Source organism: Spinacia oleracea, chromosome 2, assembly GCF_020520425.1.
Source record: "Spinacia oleracea cultivar Varoflay chromosome 2, BTI_SOV_V1, whole genome shotgun sequence".
In the NCBI taxonomy this organism is placed as follows: domain Eukaryota; kingdom Viridiplantae; phylum Streptophyta; class Magnoliopsida; order Caryophyllales; family Amaranthaceae; genus Spinacia; species Spinacia oleracea.
In genome coordinates, this window is record NC_079488.1 from 33,486,722 (window position 1) to 33,505,043 (window position 18,322).

Sequence of the window (18,322 nt, forward strand, 5' to 3'; positions counted from 1 at the left end):
GAGAATGGCTTTGATGTCCTTATTTAATGTTTTAAAGTTTTAGAGTTTAATACTTTGTAAAACGTTATTGGTTAACCATTCATATGAATGAATATAATTCATTTTTCCATTTAATTAGTGGTTTATTAAATGATGAGTCCCTTCAATTTGACGATATATTCAAGATAGACTGTCAGGACCAGTCCTGTGATTAAGAAATGTCTATCAAGTGAACTTGAATGTCAAGAGTTGAAAATGCTCCCTGGTCGGAGTTTTCTATAAAGATGGACGCATAGAAAACGCTAGACGACTAGAATGCAAGATGACTAGTAGTTCTGTTTCTTGATCTATGTGGACATGGCAATGTCGCAATCATTTGCATAGATACTTACTTTGGGAAGACTAGTATCGGACAGACCTATGAAACTTTACTGTGAGAGATGAAAGTCTATCATAAGTAAATTTCATTAAAATTATTAGACACTAATCCTCAATACCTGAGTGATTTGAGATTACTTGTTTGAGAACTGGTTACTTTGACGTTGTCAACCGTCGCACCGTAAAAGGAGGCTATAAAGGCAACGCTCGGGTAATCACCTATCAAACTAAGTCCAATCTCAAGATCGCAAGATTGGGATTGTCCTCCCATAAATCGGGATGAGATGATGAAAGTTGTACAAGGCCACTCGGAGAGCTAGAAACTGTAAAATGCATGGTCGTGCTCAGATGAATCATAGGCTATGATTATCTGTTTATTTGATCAGTTGGACTCTGAAACCGAGAAACACCTCAAGACATAATAAGGATGACAACTCTTACCTTATGTTCAAGAGCAAGCATCAAGTGACAAAGGAATTAGGAAATGCACACTTGTCCCTAAGGACAAGTGGGAGACTGAAGGAAATAATTCCCTTGGTCCAAGTATGCATTCAGTGCTAACTCTAATAAATGCGGTTCAGTATTAATTAAGTATACAAGTTAATAATTCAGTGAGATCAAGTGAATTATATGCCTAGCTAGAGGCCGCTTCAGTTCAAGTGGAATTAATAATTTTAATCCACAGCTTACTCTTGACTGAACCCGTAGGGTCACACAAATAGTACGTGAACGGATCAAGTATATAAGGAATTAAATATTCCATTTATGGATATTCGGAATCGACGGATCTCGGTTCCAGTGGGATCTAAAATCGTCAACGGCAAATTATGAATACTCCGGAAACGATGATATTGCCGGAAACGGAAATATGGATCGTATCGGAAATATAAATATTATCCAATTCGTAGATGTTGCCGGAAACGGAAATATGGTACGTATCGGAAAATATTATCGGAAATGGAAATATTACCGGAATGGGAAATATTGCCGGAAACGGAAATATTGTTAGAATCGGAAATGTTATCAGAATCGGAAAATAATTCCGGAATCGGAAATATTAAATATTTGTTCGAAACGGAAATTATTTCCGGAATCGGAAATATGAAATATTGTTCGAATCGGAAATGAATTCCGGAATCGGAAAATTAATCGTAAGCGCGTCGTACGAAATAAACATCGGACGAGCTTGGTAGACGCAAGGCCCAGCACGAAGCCAGGCCCGCGCCTAGCAAGCCCAGCGCGCAAGGCATCACAGCAGCAGCAATGGCACGAAGGCCCAGCCAAGCAGCACGCAAGGCCAGGCCCAGCGCGCATGGCAACAGGCGCGCCCAAAGCTCGTGGGCTGCGAGCTGTCGTGGGCTGCAGCGCTGTGGGCTTCTCCGCGCGCGCGCATGGCCAGCGCCCCTTGCGGGCCGTGCGCGTGTGTGTGTTGAAGTTCATGCATGCATCAAATCCTTAAGCAATTAGGATTAGATTAAAAGATTAATTTCCTAAAGTCACTAGTTTTAATTAATGTCTAATTCTAATAGAATTAGATTAATTGAAACCTAGTATACTTCTAATTCCATTATTCCAACCCTATAAATATGTGATGGTATTCACAATTTATAAACACATAATTCAAGTATTCACATAAGTTTTAAGGATTAAAACTAACGTTAATTTGCCACAAATTATTCGAATAACTTAAAACCATAGGTGCAATTCTAGTTAATTAAATCTAAGGCGGATCCGAACGTGTTGTGGACTATCTACGGAGGGACTACACTTGGAGTCCTAAACTTGTTCTTGTTCGGTTCGGGAGCAGCTAGGGAGGGCACGCTACAAATGTATGCATCCTAAACTATGCTAATTGTTATGTGGCAATTAATTTGGATTCGTGGCTTTATGGTTTTTCCGCATGAAATATATATGCTTTATATGTATCATAACCTAACAGTGCTATCACGAGCCTCTAATTAGTTCCATAATAAATTAGTTAACATGGTTAAATTTTATAAATTTGCAATGAATTAAAGGGGTGATTATTTTCGATTTTTTGTAATTAATTGCAAATTCGTGCGATTATTTAATTATATGTTCGCAGAATTTTCGGGAGTTTAGTCAATAATGGTCGGAATCGACTTTTCGGAGGTTTTAGTTTTTCGAACGCAAAATTTGTAATTTTTAAGATGTTAAATTAAATATTTGCAATTCTTGTTTGTAAATCTTGAATCTATGATTGACCAACTGTATATGTTTAAAAAATTTAATGCCTAAGCTTGTTAATTACAAAAACCTAATTTGTAATTGTAATTAATTTGTTGAAATTCGAATAATTTAGAATTTGATTTGATTTTCATAATTAACTGACAATTTAATTAGGAATCCATGATTAAAGACCACCATAGAATTTGTTAAATTTGGTAAATTTTAAAATTTTATGACCTAGATTTGAATCCAAGAAAATAAACTTGATCGGAAATTAATTTGAATATTAAATTTTCGATTTTTCGCCCTAAATTTATGAAATTAATATGATTTATTAATTTGTCTAAAAATTTAAAATTTAAAAGTTTTGATTTTTATATAACCCGCTCATGAATCTTGCACGCACAAAGCAATGGACGCTACGTGTTACCCTTAAGGGGTGTTGTATAGTGCGGGGATGCGACGACGAGCAAGGGAGCTCGTCCCCCATGCGGTACGAATGCAGCGAGCAAGACGAATGGCACGCGAGCACAAGGCAGTAGCCCTGCCTTGCGTCGAGTGTTGCGATGGGCATGGGCGGATGGGCGAAGAAGCAAGGCAAGCGAGCAAGGCAGGCGCGCGCACGGGCAGCGAGGGATGCCTCGCAGCAGCGAGCGCTGCCTAGCGCACAGCGAGCTCTCCCTCGCCAAGCAGTTGCTGCGCTACGAAGCCAGCGAGCAATGTTGCGCGCAAGCGTGGCTTGGCTTGCTGCGTTTGCGCGTGGCTGCTGCTCGTGCCTTGCTAGGCGGTCACTCGTGAGGGAAGTTGCTGCCTCGTGGACTCGACGGGGCATGGGTGCAAGCCCATGGCCTCGTCTTGACCCGATTGATGCGCTTTGAATTTAATTTTAATTTTCAGTTGGAAAACGTTTTTTAATTAAATTTCAAATTCGTAATTTAGTTTTTTCTCGGAATTTAATTTTGAATAATTTAATTATTATAAATTTTATTTATACTAATTATTTTACTAAAATTAAAACCTTGATTAAATTTAAATTAATTAATTTAATAAACTGAAAATAAATTAAAGGATTCAAATAATTATATGAGCTTTAAATTTTATTTAAATTTGTATGTTTCCGGTTAGACTAGGAAATAGAATTTTATGTTTAGAATTAGTAAAGCATGTAAATTTCTTGGTTTAAGTGGGAGTGTTTTAGTCATAAACTCTTGATTAGGTCTACATTCCTTTAAGGTTAAAACAACTTGATTAGAATTAATAAGGATTGAATAATTGGTAGATTATTGGAACCCTTGATTAATTGCTGCAAATATTTATGTGATGCATAATATGTTCTACTAACCAGCTATGTGGGCCATCCATTGATAAATGAATGGGTGAATGGTATATTGTAAATGTACTATTTTGCAGGTTATGGCGAGTGACTAGTATGGCCCAAATAGGATAGAAAATATGGTCTGCGTACCATTAATTTGAATGTAAAATTGGTCTAATGCATACCGTTAAATAGTTGGAATTAGTTTAAATTATAGCTTATCCTATTTGAAGAAAATGGTGCCTCCCATGGTGAAATTCAAGACGGAGTTTCCAATCCATTTTCAAGACGGTGTTTGAAGTTGAAGCTTCAAGATAAAGTCGGGCCATACTAGGTCACAATTATATCTTATGCATGCTTTAAGTTATTTATTGCTTTAAATATGTCTTAATTATGCATGAGATTGTGGCTTGATTATGTTGCATGATTAATGATTTTAGTTCACTTCAATTCTAACCAACATAGTAAGAGCCTTAAGTTCCAAACTTTAAAAATTGAGTTAAAAGGTGCCATGCCAAAATAACACTTACTTGGATAACCTTTACATCAATCTTAGTAATAGTTTTCCGCCTAAGCGAGGTGTTACTTATTGATCCTAAAGGGGTAAGGTACACAAATAATTGTGAGTACATGTTAGTTTTGGTGAAACTCAACGATATAAGTAAGGAGTCCTTTTATGTTGTGGAAAATGAGATAGATTTACCTAATAAGTTCTTAGACGTACCTATCAACCAAGAGTAACAAAGGCATTGCTTACCTAAAATATTTTAGAATTGAGTCTAAATACATAATGTGCTTAATTTGGAATCATTTTCTTCACACCTGCCGGAACACAAAACTTGAATAAAATACTTAATAAATGATAAATTATGCATGTATGCTAGAATTTAAGTTTATTAAGAGAACTGTGAATGGTTATTTATTTGTTTATTCTTTTTCAACTGTAGTTTTTACTATGGCAAACAACAATTCATTCAACATCCGATCAATTCTCGAAAAGGAGAAGTTGAACGGGAAAAACTTCCTTGACTGGCAAAGGAACTTGCAAATAGTTCTTATGCAGGAAGAAAAGGATTATGTCCTAGAAGAGGCGATGCCCGAAGCCGCAGGCGACGGGGTCACTCAGGCAGCCCTCAATCGTTGGATTGATGCCAACAATGATGTAAAGTGTCTAATGCTTGAAACCATGAGTGCAGATCTACAGAAAACATTCATCAACTCAGATGCTTTCACGATCATCAGTGAGTTAAAGAACATGTTCCAAGATCTGGCTCGAGTCGAAAGATTCGAGACTCATAGGAAAATTCTTGAGAGCAAGCTTAAGAAAGGCGAGCCCGTAAGTCCACATGTTCTCAAAATGATTGGACTCATTGAGAACATGAGTCGGCTGGATCAGCAATTCTCTCAGGAAATGGCTGTAGACACCATCCTCCAGTCTCTTCATAACGGGTATGATCAGTTCAAACTGAACTACATTATGAATAGTCTGGACAAAACGCTCACTGAGCTTCACGGTATGTTGAAGACCGCTGAAAAGACGCTCAAAAGTGATAAGCAAGATGTGCTTATGGTGCGTGGGGGCAAGTTCAAGAAATCTGGCAAGAAGAGGAATGCTAAGAAAGGTGGCAAGAAGGCCAACCCAACTAAGTAATCTGGCGGCACCAAGTCTGAAAAGAAGAAGGTGAGCCAACCCACTTCTGAATCTTAATGCTTCTACTGCAAGAAGAAGGGGCATTGGAAGAGAGATTGCTTGAAGCTCAAGGAAGATCAGAAGAACGGAACAGTCGTTCCATCTTCAGGTATTTTCGTTATAGACTGTATACTTGCTAATTCAACTTCTTGGGTATTAGATACAGGTTGTGGCTCACACTTATGTTCCAATTCGCAGGGACTAAGAAGAAGTAGAAGGTTAAGCAAGGGTGAAGTCGACCTACGAGTGGGAAATGGAGCACGGATTGCTGCATTAGCTGTAGGAACTTATTATTTGTCGTTGCCCTCTGGGCTAGTTTTGGAACTGGAAGAGTGTTTCCATGTTCCAAGTCTTACTAAAAACATCATTTCTGTTTCTTGCTTAGATTAGTCAATGGACTTTATTTATTAGATCACGACAAACAAGTTTATAACATAACTACCAAAAAGGCCAAAAAGAATGATTCAGATCTCACCTATCTGTGGCATTGTTGATTAGGCCATATAAACATAAAGCGCATAGAAAGACTTCAAAAGGAAGGAATTCTAGAACCATTTGACTTAGAGGATTATGGTAAGTGCGAATCATGTTTACTTGGCAAATTGACAAAGCAACCTTTCTCTAAAGTCGGAGAAAGAGCAACTGAACTATTGGGTTTAATCCATACAGATGTATGTGGACCAATGATTACAAATGCTAGAGGTGGTTTCAACTACTTTATCACTTTCACTGATGACTTCAGTAGATATGGTTATGTCTACCTAATGAAGCATAAGTCTGAGTCCTTTGACAAATTCAAGGAATTTCAGAGTGAAGTAGAGAATCAATTAGGCAAGAAGATTAAGGCACTGCGGTCTGATAGAGATGGTGAATATCTGAGCTATGAATTTGATGACCATCTGAAAGAATGTGGAATTCTATCAGAATTGACGCCTCCTGGAACACCTCAATGGAACGGTGTGTCGGAACGGAGGAATAGAACCTTGCTAGACATGGTTAGATCAATGATGGGTCAGGCCGAACTTCCAATAGAATTTTGAGGACATGCACTAAACACAGCTGCACGCACTAGAAATAGAGCTCCGTCTAAAGCTGTTGAAAAGACTCCATATGAGTTATGGTTTGGAAAGCCTCCAAAAGTGTCTTTTCTTAAGATTTGGGGTTGTGAAGTATACGTCAAACGATTAATTTCAGACACTGGATGAGCGTAGACGAATGAGTGGGATCCCATATGCATCATTGATTGGTCCAATAATGTATGCTATGATATGTACACGCCCGGATGTTGCGTACGCACTCAGTGCTACGAGCAGATACCAGTCAGACCCAGGAGAGGCACATTGGACTGCTGCCAAGAATATTTTGAAGTACCTGAAAAGGCACAAAGATGATTTCCAAGTCTATGGTGGAGATGATGAATTAATTGTTAAAGGCTATACGGACGCAAGTTTCCAAGCCGACAAAGATGATTTCAGATCACAGTCTGGGTTTGTCTTCTGCCTAAACGGAGGTGCAGTAAGCTGGAAAAGTGCTAAGCAAAGCACTATTGCGGATTCTACAACTGAAGCGGAGTAAATTGCTGCACATGAAGCAGCAAAGGAAGCTATTTGGCTAAGGAAGTTCATAGGTGAACTTGCTGTAGTCCCCTCCATTAAAGGACCAATAGCCCTGTATTGTGATAATAACGGAGCTATTGCACAGGCAGAGGAGCCTAGACACCACCAGAGAGTCAAGCATGTACTTCGTAGATTTCACCTTCTACGAGAGTTCGTTGAAAGAAAAGAAGTCGAGATAAGCAAGATTGGAACTGACGACAACATCTCAGATCCATTAACTAATCCTCTGCCGCAGGCGAAGCACAACTCGTACACTGCAGCTATGGGAATCAAGCATGTTGGATAATGGCTTTGATGTCCTTATTTAATGTTTTAAAGTTTTAGAGTTTAAAACTTTGTAAAACGTTATTGGTTAACCATTCATATAAATGAATATAATTCATTTTTCCATTTAATTAGTGGTTTATTAAATGATGAGTCCCTTCAATTTGACGATATATTCAAGATAGACTGTCAGGACCTGTCCTGTGATTAAGAAATGTCTATCAAGTGAACTTGAATGTCAAGAGTTGAAAATGCTCCCTAGTCGGAGTTTTCTATAAAGATGGACGCATAGAAAACGCTAGACGACTAGAATGCAAGATGACTAATAGTTCTGTTTCTTGATCTATGTGGACATGGCAATGTCGCAATCATTTGCATAGATACTTACTTTGGGAAGACTAGTATCGGACAGACCTATGAAACTTTACTGTGAGAGATGAAAATCTATCATAAGTAAATTTCATTAAAATTATTAGACACTAATCCTCAATACCTGAGTGATTTGAGATTACTTGTTTGAGAACTGGTTACTTTGACGTTGTCAACCGTCGCACCGTAAAAGGAGGCTATAAAGGCAACGCTCGGGTATTCACCTATCAAACTAAGTCCAATCTCAAGATCGCAAGATTGGGATTGTCCTCCCATAAATCGGGATGAGATGCTGAAAGTTGTACAAGGCCACTCGGAGAGCTAGAAACTGTAAAATGCATGGTCGTGCTCAGATGAATCATAGGCTATGATTATCTGTTTATTTGATCAGTTGGACTCTGAAACCGAGAAATACCTCAAGACATAATAAGGATGACAACTCTTACCTTATGTTCAAGAGCAAGCATCAAGTGACAAAGGAATTAGGAAATTCACACTTGTCCCTAAGGACAAGTGGAGACTGAAGGAAATAATTCTCTTGGTCCAGGTATGCATTCAGTGCTAAGTCTAATAAATGCGGTTCAGTATTAATTTAGTATACAAGTTAATAATTCAGTGAGATCAAGTGAATTATATGCCTAGCTAGAGGCCGCTTCAGTTCAAGTGGAATTAATAATTTTAATCCACAGCTTACTCTTGACTGAACCCGTAGGGTCACACAAATAGTACGTGAACGGATCAAGTATATAAGGAATTAAATACTCCACTTATGGATATTCGGAATCGATGGATCTCGGTTCCAGTGGGAGCTAAAATCGTCAACGACAAATTATGAATACTCCGGAAACGATGATATTGCCGGAAACGGAAATATGGATCGTTTCGGAAATATAAATATTATCCAAATCGTAGATGTTGCCGGAAACGGAAATATGGTACGTATCGGAAAATATTATCGGAAATGGAAATATTACCGGAATCGGAAATATTGCCGAAAACGGAAATATTGTTAGAATCGGAAATGTTATCGGAATCGGAAAATAATTCCGGAATCGGAAATATTAAATATTTGTTCGAAACGGAAATTAATTCCGGAATCGGAAATATGAAAAATTGTTCGAATCGGAAATGAATTCCGGAATCGGAAAATTAATCGGAAGCGCGTCGTACGAAATAAACATCGGACGAGCTTGGTAGACGCAAGGCCCAGCACGAAGCTAGGTCCGCGCCTAGCAAGCCCAGCGCACAAGGCATCACAGCAGCAGCCATGGCACGAAGGCCCAGCCAAGCAGCATGCAAGGCCAGGCCCAGCGCGCATGGCAACAGGCGCGCCCAAAGCTCGTGGGCTGCGAGCTGTCGTGGGCTGCAGCGCTGTGGGCTTCTCCACGCGCGCGCATGGCCAGCGCCCCTTGCGGGCCGTGCGCGTGTGTGTGTTGAAGTTCATGCATGCATCAAATCCTTAAGCAATTAGGATTAGATTAAAAGATTAATTTCCTAAAGTTACTAGTTTTAATTAATGTCTAATTCTAATAGAATTAGATTAATTGAAACCTAGTAGACTTCTAATTCCATTATTCGAACCCTATAAATATGTGATGGTATTCACAATTTATAAACACATAATTCAAGTATTCACATAAGTTTTAAGGATTAAAACTAACGTTAATTTGCCACGAATTATTCGAATAACTTAAAACCTTAGGTGCAATTCTAGTTAATTAAATCTAAGGCGGATCCGAACGTGCTGTGGACTATCTACGGAGGGACTACACTTAGAGTCCTAAACTTGTTCTTGTTCGGTTCGGGAGCAGCTAGGGAGGGCACGCTACAAATGTATGCATCCTAAATTATGCTAATTGTTATGTTGCAATTAATTTGGATTCCTGGCTTTATGGTTTTTCCGCATGAAATATATATGCTTTATATGTATCATAACCTAACACATCCTTCCTCTTTTCACCAACTCCATTCCTCCTTTGTTGTAATCCATATAGATGGGCAACTTTTCCGCACAGGGTGTCGAGAGAGGTAAAGGTTTCTCCAGCAAACATCATTTGCAAATCCATAGTTAGTCCGCTCTCGAACCTTTGAGCTCTAAGCTCCTCTGTATCCACCACTTCAGGTGCAAATCTAGACAGCTCTATGAACTTGGAATAGTATTCAGTTACAGACAACCCTTCCATCCTTAGCTCGATGAACTCTTGGGATTTCTGCTTTTTTAGGTATGGCGGATAGAACTTATTCCTTAAGGAAACCTTAAACAATTCCCATCCAAAATTAGGTGTAGCTGTCAAGATTTCTTCACATATCTGCCACCATAGATCAGCTTCTCCCCTAAGGTAATATACATCACTATTAACCCTAAGGTTTTCCGGACAATTCACAACCACTATAAGCTTATCGAACTCTCTTAACCTGCAGTTCTCAAGTACACTTGGGTCAATTTCCCCTTGGTACAGAGGAGGCTTACTCTGGGCCACCTTCTTAAACATTTCTCTAGTTGGGTCAAGCCCTGGGTTATTTCTATTCTGTGCTAAGTGTTGCACTATTTCAGCTAATTTCCTAACCACATCAGCAATTCCTTAGGTAGTCATGTCCCTTCTCCTGAATAAAACAAAAGACTAACTTTAAAGACTGGGCTGGACACGACCTTACTAAAGTATTTCACTTAACCAAACAAGTCAAACATTAGCACAAATAGTCACAAAATTTCGGACTCTAATGGGAAAAGTGGTGGCTACCTTTGGGACAATTCCCGCTTTCGTTCGCATCACAAAATTTAAGTGGTAAAGAATTTAACCACCTTACAAGTAAAATTTCATTGAAGAAATGACATGAAATCCCTTTGCGATAACCACTCAACTTAAACTTAAAACTTACAATTAGGGTAACGAAAAGAATCTAAAGCTTTTATTACTTCAATGATAGAATACTACATCCTTTGGATAGTACTTTATTTGCTAAACCATAAAAATGAATTACTAAAACCATAAATAGTAGCTTACTACTTTATTATTCAACTAAAACAAGTACTAGCTATTACAATTGAAAATTTGTACCTATTCTACTAGCCAACCTCCCCTACAGATTTGAGGAGAACAATCTTGATCTTCAAAATCATCTATGTCTTCTTCAGGATCAGAATCATATTCCATGTCTCCATTATTTTGTTGTAGCACAATTTTCACTTCACCATTGGCTTCAGGCTCATCCTCATTATCGCTAGAAATCTCAATAGTGGGTTCGGGAATGATAGGGTTAGGATTATCAATCTCAACAACATCGTCATCACTATCCTCATTCATAGGGATCTCCACATCACTATCACTCTCCATGTGGTTAACACTTTTCACCATCTTACCATCCTCAAAACATTGCTCTGCAAGCTCTAGAATAGTGGTCATGACCTCCATGTCATACCTCCATCTACCATCAGGAGTACCATACTTAAAGTAATTAGGAATGCCACTGTCAGAATGCATATCTTGTAATCGATTCTTAAGCTTTATGTATGGGTTCTTATGAGGCAAACAATGAATAACCATCTCAGCCATAACATTCTTATTCCTTAGATGAGGCAAATTCTGGACCGTAGCAAAATAATTGCAAGCGAACTCAATCTTCTTCACATAAATGTGTGGGGTCTCACAATCTAACTTCTCTAGGTGTCCTAGGTTAGCGAACTTTGAAATCAACATCTTAAGTCATGAAAACACACAACTTAAAAGTCTTACTAATGAGTTCCAAAACAAAATAAGTTCGTGGAGCCATACAATTTCAATGCACAGATATATGCTTAATCATGAATCATGATGCAATTAATCACATAAAGCAACATAGAACATGATCAGACTTAAATAGCACACAATCAATACTTAACACATAGCACTTAATTAGATGCATACTTAGTCTAAATATGCCCTTCCTAATCTACCCTTTCTCACTTTGGAATAAATAATAATTTTCGAAATTAATTTAATAAATAACTTCAAATTTAAACGAAATTACTAAAATTAAAATCGAAAATTAAAATAATTAATCAAATAATTTAATTAATTAATTCGAATTTTTCCGAAAATAAATAAATAATTAAATAATTAAGTCAATAAATAAATAAAAAATTAATTCCGAATTTTTTTTTTTTTTTTTTTTGAAAAATCGAAAATTCCGAGAAAAGGAAAAAAAAATCGGAATTTTTGAAGTTAATAAATTTGGACCAAAACAAAATTTAATTAATACAATTTCAAATAACCTAAAATAATTGGTATTTGGCTTTTCAAAATATTGAGTACTCAAAAATAACATTTTGACTTTAGGAAAATAAATTTTCAAAATCATAAAGTTCCGCAAATCCTACTCAAATAGTATGAATTACTATCAAGTAGTTTTAAATCGTAGTTTAATGATTTACCACTTTGTACTATTAATTAATGGAAAGCAGCTCTTAAACTAGAGCTCTGCAAATACCACTTTGTAACACCCTGATAATTCCTTATATTTATAATTCTATTTCCCGACTAATATAAAAGAATTACCAAGATATTACCACCACCGTGATAACGACTAAGGCTATTTGCCATAATTACGCAGCGGATGATAACTAACTTTCAAATCATAATAAATAGTTAATGGTATGACTACAAAGTCGGAATCGTTACGGCGCGCCCAAAACAAAAACCGTTAAAATCCATTAACTAATAGTCAAATAATTAGTTTAGTCATGACTATAAAATAAAATAGAGTTTATAAAATACGGAAGTAGAAAACATAAACTCTCAACACAATCCCATGATAACTTATTCTGCAAGTTATCTCTAACAACCTGTTTATTCAAAATCTACTCCCCAACAATGCAAATGCAATGGTGGATCATTATAAGGTCATTAAGGCAAAGGCCATGACCAAAAGACATGAAGCACGAATTCAGCAAAAGCCGAGTACGAACAAGCTAGTATAACATTCTATCCTAACATGCTTCACTCGAATTAATAATAATCCACATGCAAAAGCCATTTAATAAACAAGTACTCATGGAGACAAGATGCGACACACGACACGACTCTTGACTCACATATTATTTAAGAAGTAGCTTCGAACGGGTAAAAGAAAATATCCATAAAAGGAAAGATAAAGGTGTTGAGAGCCCTCCAACCACCAAATTAAATAAAGGTCGGACTCCTACCGACATTCGGGTCATACCGACGGAATTCCAGTGCATAAAAGCATAAAAACGAAAGAATGAAACAACGTCTTGTATCATTCAAGGAGTACATGTTTTCCGGAAAGACTCCCCCCATTGTTCATACTCAAGGTATACACGTTCCAAGAGGTTTGAAGCTCATTCAGGTTACACTTTACGTTAATTAATATTTTATGTTTAAGGCAACTCAAAACTCAACAACAAGGCATAACATACAAGCAATTAAACAATGACACTTTATTTTAATCGTTTAGGACTTGTGATCAAACATAGGACTAAAGTGATATAACCCCCATTATTCCTTCTCAAAACACTGTTGAGATAACCCGACATTGCCGGTTAACAAACGGGTTGTGCCCATAGCACGAATAGTCCTTAGTTCAATTCACATAAACTTCCCAAACATATTCTACTCGGCGGTAGAATAAATAATGCACTGCGGCATGTCCACTAGGCTCAAAGTATGCTAGACATCCCGTACAATAGCATAACCATAAAAACTTGCATGTGAAACACTCATACATGCATATAAACCTGAACAACATGCTTGACATAATTCAACGATTATAAAAGATCACAACATGATTGTTCACATAGAATTCATAAGTTCAAAGTATGCTAGACATCCCGTACAATAGCATAACCATAAAAACTTGCACGTGAAACACTCATACATGCATATAAACCTGAACAACATGCTTGACATAATTCAACGATTATAAAAGATCACAACATGATTGTTCACATAGAATCATAAATTCAATAAATAAACCATAACATGCTTGTTCACACATCAAACATGAATTCTCAACACTTCAAGTTCACATGATTCACAATTAATAAACATCACATAATCCTCATGGAATAGGTGGTCACCCTAGTCATGTACGTACCTTGAATACCTAAGTACGGAGGCCACTTTGCGAATCACGACTCAAAGCTAGAAATCACCTCCTATGATTAAAAAAAGAAACTTAATTATTATCCATGTTTACTAAATTTCCAGCAACTATTATAGATTCTAAAACCTTTTTTTTTATTAGAAATTAATCGTTCATTAATAAATTAATAGTCTCAATTGGTCAATTAAAGTCCTTGTTCAAAAACATTGACTTTTGGCCTTTAAAATCATTAAAAAATCAACACTTTAAGGCTTTATATTAAATCTGAAAATTAAGTTTGATTCCCATAATTTAAATCATCATTAAATTATGTAAATCAATTGCCTATTAAGTTGGGATTAAAACCCTAGTGATAAAGAATCATAAAAACCATGTTTTGATAATAAAAATTGACACTTTATTATTTTATTAAATCTGAAAATTATAACTCTTCTATATAAAATCAATCTCATGAATTCAAAAACGAAAAACATCATAATACGGTGTTCATAACCGTTCCCAACAGTTGAAATAATCAAAATCAATAATAATAATATAATAATTTAAATGCGGAATTAAATTAGGATAAAAGTATACGGAGTATTTGGGACAACAACCCACAACACACACGAGCACCGTGTGTGTGCGCGGGCAGCAAGGGAACAGCAGCAGCGAGCACAAAGGCAGCGCGCACGAGCACGGGGAAGGGTGTACACGAGTGCGGGCAGCGAGAGGCGAGTGCGAGTGCGGGCAGCGAGGGGGACGCTGGGTGAGCACTCGACACAACAACAACAACAACAACAACGCACACATCAGTTGTGCTTGTGCGACGAGGGGCTACGAGAGGCGAGAGAAAAGAGAGACGGGAGGCGAGTGTGCAGCGAGGCACGAGGGTGCACGGGCTAGGCGCGGCACACACGAGCAAGGCAGGGCACGAGCACGGGAGTGTGCCGGGCTGTGCGAGGCAAGGCAACGAGCAAGGGCTCGGTTGCTTGCGGGTGAGGCCGGACGAATAGAGAGAGAGAGAGAGAGAGAGAGAGAGAGAGAGAGAGAGAGAGAGAGAGAGAGAGAGAGAGAGAGAGAGAGGGGGAGTTTATGAGATTTTGTGGGGATCAAGAGAAGGGAGGGTTATATTTATAGGTTTCTAGTCCTCATGGGCTTAGGTTTTAGGAATTTGAGTTGGGCTTGCAATTGGATTTAATTAGAATTAATTACTAGCAATCCTAGTTGGGTTTACCAACGGAATTGGATTGGGCTCGGAATATAATTAAAATAGTTTTGAAATATGACCCAACAATTCCCGAATAAATAAATTCATTTAATTTATTTAATAAAATTCCGGTTTTCGTAAATAATTAATAATTAAATTATTTAAAATAAAATACATTTAAATCACATTAAATGTAATTAAATTCATAAAATCCCTTATAAATACATTAAAATATATTTATAAATTCCAAAAAAATACGAGGTATTACAGTATAAAACAGAAGCGAATCTATATGTAGTATAATATCCCATAATATATTCCAGTCATATACTTCCTCCGTTCCACAATAGATGCAACATTTCTAATTGCACGTATCCCAACGCGCTTATTTGAACATTAATATCTCTAAATGCGTATAAGTAAAAATTATAAAAAGTTGACATTTGGAATCCTTGTATTAATACGAATTTAACAAGAACTCACTTGACTATGTTTTTTCTTACACAACAGTGAAAGAAAGGTTGTCAAAGTTGATTGATGAATAGTGCACAAATGAGAAATGATGCATCTATTGTGGAACGGAGGAAGTATATAATTTGTGAAGTTTCTCCTTGATTATAGGATTTAAATCAATTTGATAATTTCTCAAAGCTCGTTAATTAAGCTCAAATAAAGCTCGTTTAGCTCAAGTCGAGCTCGAATTCGGGTTCAAGCTCGAGTCGAGCTTGTGACATCCTAATGCTTAGAGAACTAGCTCGAACAACGAATTACAAAGCTCAGTGAAGCTCGAGTCAAGCTCGAAAAGGGAAATTCCTTATCAAGCTTAGCTCGAACAAGATAAAACTCAGATTGGATCGACTAAAATGATTTTAGATAAACTCATTTTTTCCCAATAACTCTGTGTGTATGTTAAATCTATTGAAAACAAAAATGTATTTTAACTTTAAAAATATTTTTGCTTCACTTATATAATCGTTTTTGGTCTTAACTTATTTTGTCTAAATTTATTTTTTCAGAAATAAGTCAATATAAGTTAAAACAAACCTACTCTAAGCATTTGAGCAGTGCTAAAGAGGGTTGACGTTGAAAAATAAGGATTTCTTTTGGGGGTTTTTAATCGACGTTCGCATTAGCTGAAAACGTCCGCGTATTTATTAATAAATGACGTTTTTCCCTTTATAAGAAATAACCCCCTCCCCCTTCACATGCCTCTCTGATTTTACGACCAATCTCTGACCACCACCCACAACCCACCGGCAGTTCCGTGCGGCAGAGGATGTGTTGTGCTCTGTATTTCCTTTTCCATTGATTGGCGTCGTTGCAGTATCATGTTTTAAAGATTTTGTTGGACTAGACAAATGGTACATTCGTTATACCCAAACTAGCTTCTATCATTTTCTGGCGCAGAGGAGCCGATATCTGACCATAACTCACCACACAAAGAGCCACGAAGCAAAGTAGAGGCAGAGCGGAAGTTTTCGGAAATAAAACCTAATCATGAAACTGAATATTTGTAACGGAGAAAACTCTAACAGCCAATAAATTCAATCGAACAAAATAAAAAAAATTTAAAAGCTAACTATTTCTTGGAATTAAAGCTTCATAACGAGAAAAATACAAACCCTAATCATGAAAAAAGCGATAAGTTGACTGAAGATTTGTAAGGGAGATGATACTTTCAGATGAAGTTGATTTGAGCAGAGGCCGCTGCGATGTTCGCTCTTTTTTATTAATTTTTTTTTTTTGAACGTATGTTGTTGCTGTAAGGTTATGACAAATATAAAACATATATTTCATGCGGAAAAACCATAAAGCCAGGAATCCAAATTAATTGCCACATAGTCAATTAGCATAATCTAGGATACATACATGTGACGCGTGCCTTCCCTAGCTGCTGCCGAACCGAACAAGAACAAGTTTAGGACTCCAAGTGTCGTCCCTCCGTAGATAGTCCACAGCACGTTCCGATCCGCCTTAGATTCAATTAACTAGAATTTAGCCTAAGGTATTATGTTATTCGTACTTAATTATTTGGCAAATTATTAAGCTTAGTTTTTAACTTAAAACTATATGAATACTTTTTATTGTTGTATACAAATTGTGATTTTCATCACCTATTTATAGGGTAGGATTATCGGAACTAGAAACCTACTAGGATTCAATTGCTGTGCTTGCGCAGGCTTCGCTAGGCGCGGGCCTAGCTTCGTGCTGGGCCTTGCGTCTAGCAAGCTCGTCCGATGTTTATTTCGTACGTCGCGCTTCCGATTAATTTTCCGATTCCGGAATTCATTTCCGATTCGGACAATATTTAATATTTCCGATTCCGGAATTAATTTCCGTTTCGAACAAATATTTAATATTTCCGATTCCGGCAATATTTCCATTTTCAATAATATTTTCCGATACGTACCATGTTCCCGTTTCCGGCAACATCTACGACTTGGATAATATTTATATTTCCGATACGATCCATATTTCCGTTTCCGGCAATATCATCGTGTCCGCAGTATTCATAATTTGCCTTTGACGATTTCAGTTCCCACTGGAACCGAGATCCGTCGATTCCGAATATCCATAAATGGAGTATTTAATTCCTTTAAATACTTGATCCGTTCACGTACTATTTGTGTGACCCTACGGGTTCAGTAAAGAGTAAGTCGTGGATTAATATTATTAATTCCACTTGAACTGAAGCGGCCTCTAGCTAGTCATACAGTTCACTTGATCTCACTGAATTATTAACTTGCATAATTAATTAATACTGAACCGTATTTATTAGACTTAACATTAAATGCATACTTGGACAAAGGTCATTATTTCCTTCAGTTGCCGCCCACAAAAGGCGGCCTGAACCCTGGTCCAGCCGCCCACACATGGCGGCGGCGACCATGGCACAACCGCACAAGATCTGCGGCTGAGCCATGGTCGTCGCCGCCATGTGCGGGTGGCTGGACCAGGGTTCAGGCCGCCTTTTGTGGACGACAGTTTGTTTTTTGTAAAAAAAATTAGTTTAAAATTATTTTAAAAAGGCCCATGTCCTTATTTTTTTAAAAAAATCTATGAAAAATGTTTCATATTCCATTTCTAGACAAAAAATCTGAAATAAAATAATTTTTCCATTTAAATATTTTTTTAAATAAGAAATTCATAAATAAATAGACATTAAAAAATCAATTTTTTTTATGCTGAAATTAAAAAAGAAATTATTAAATATAAAAGTTTTTTTTTGT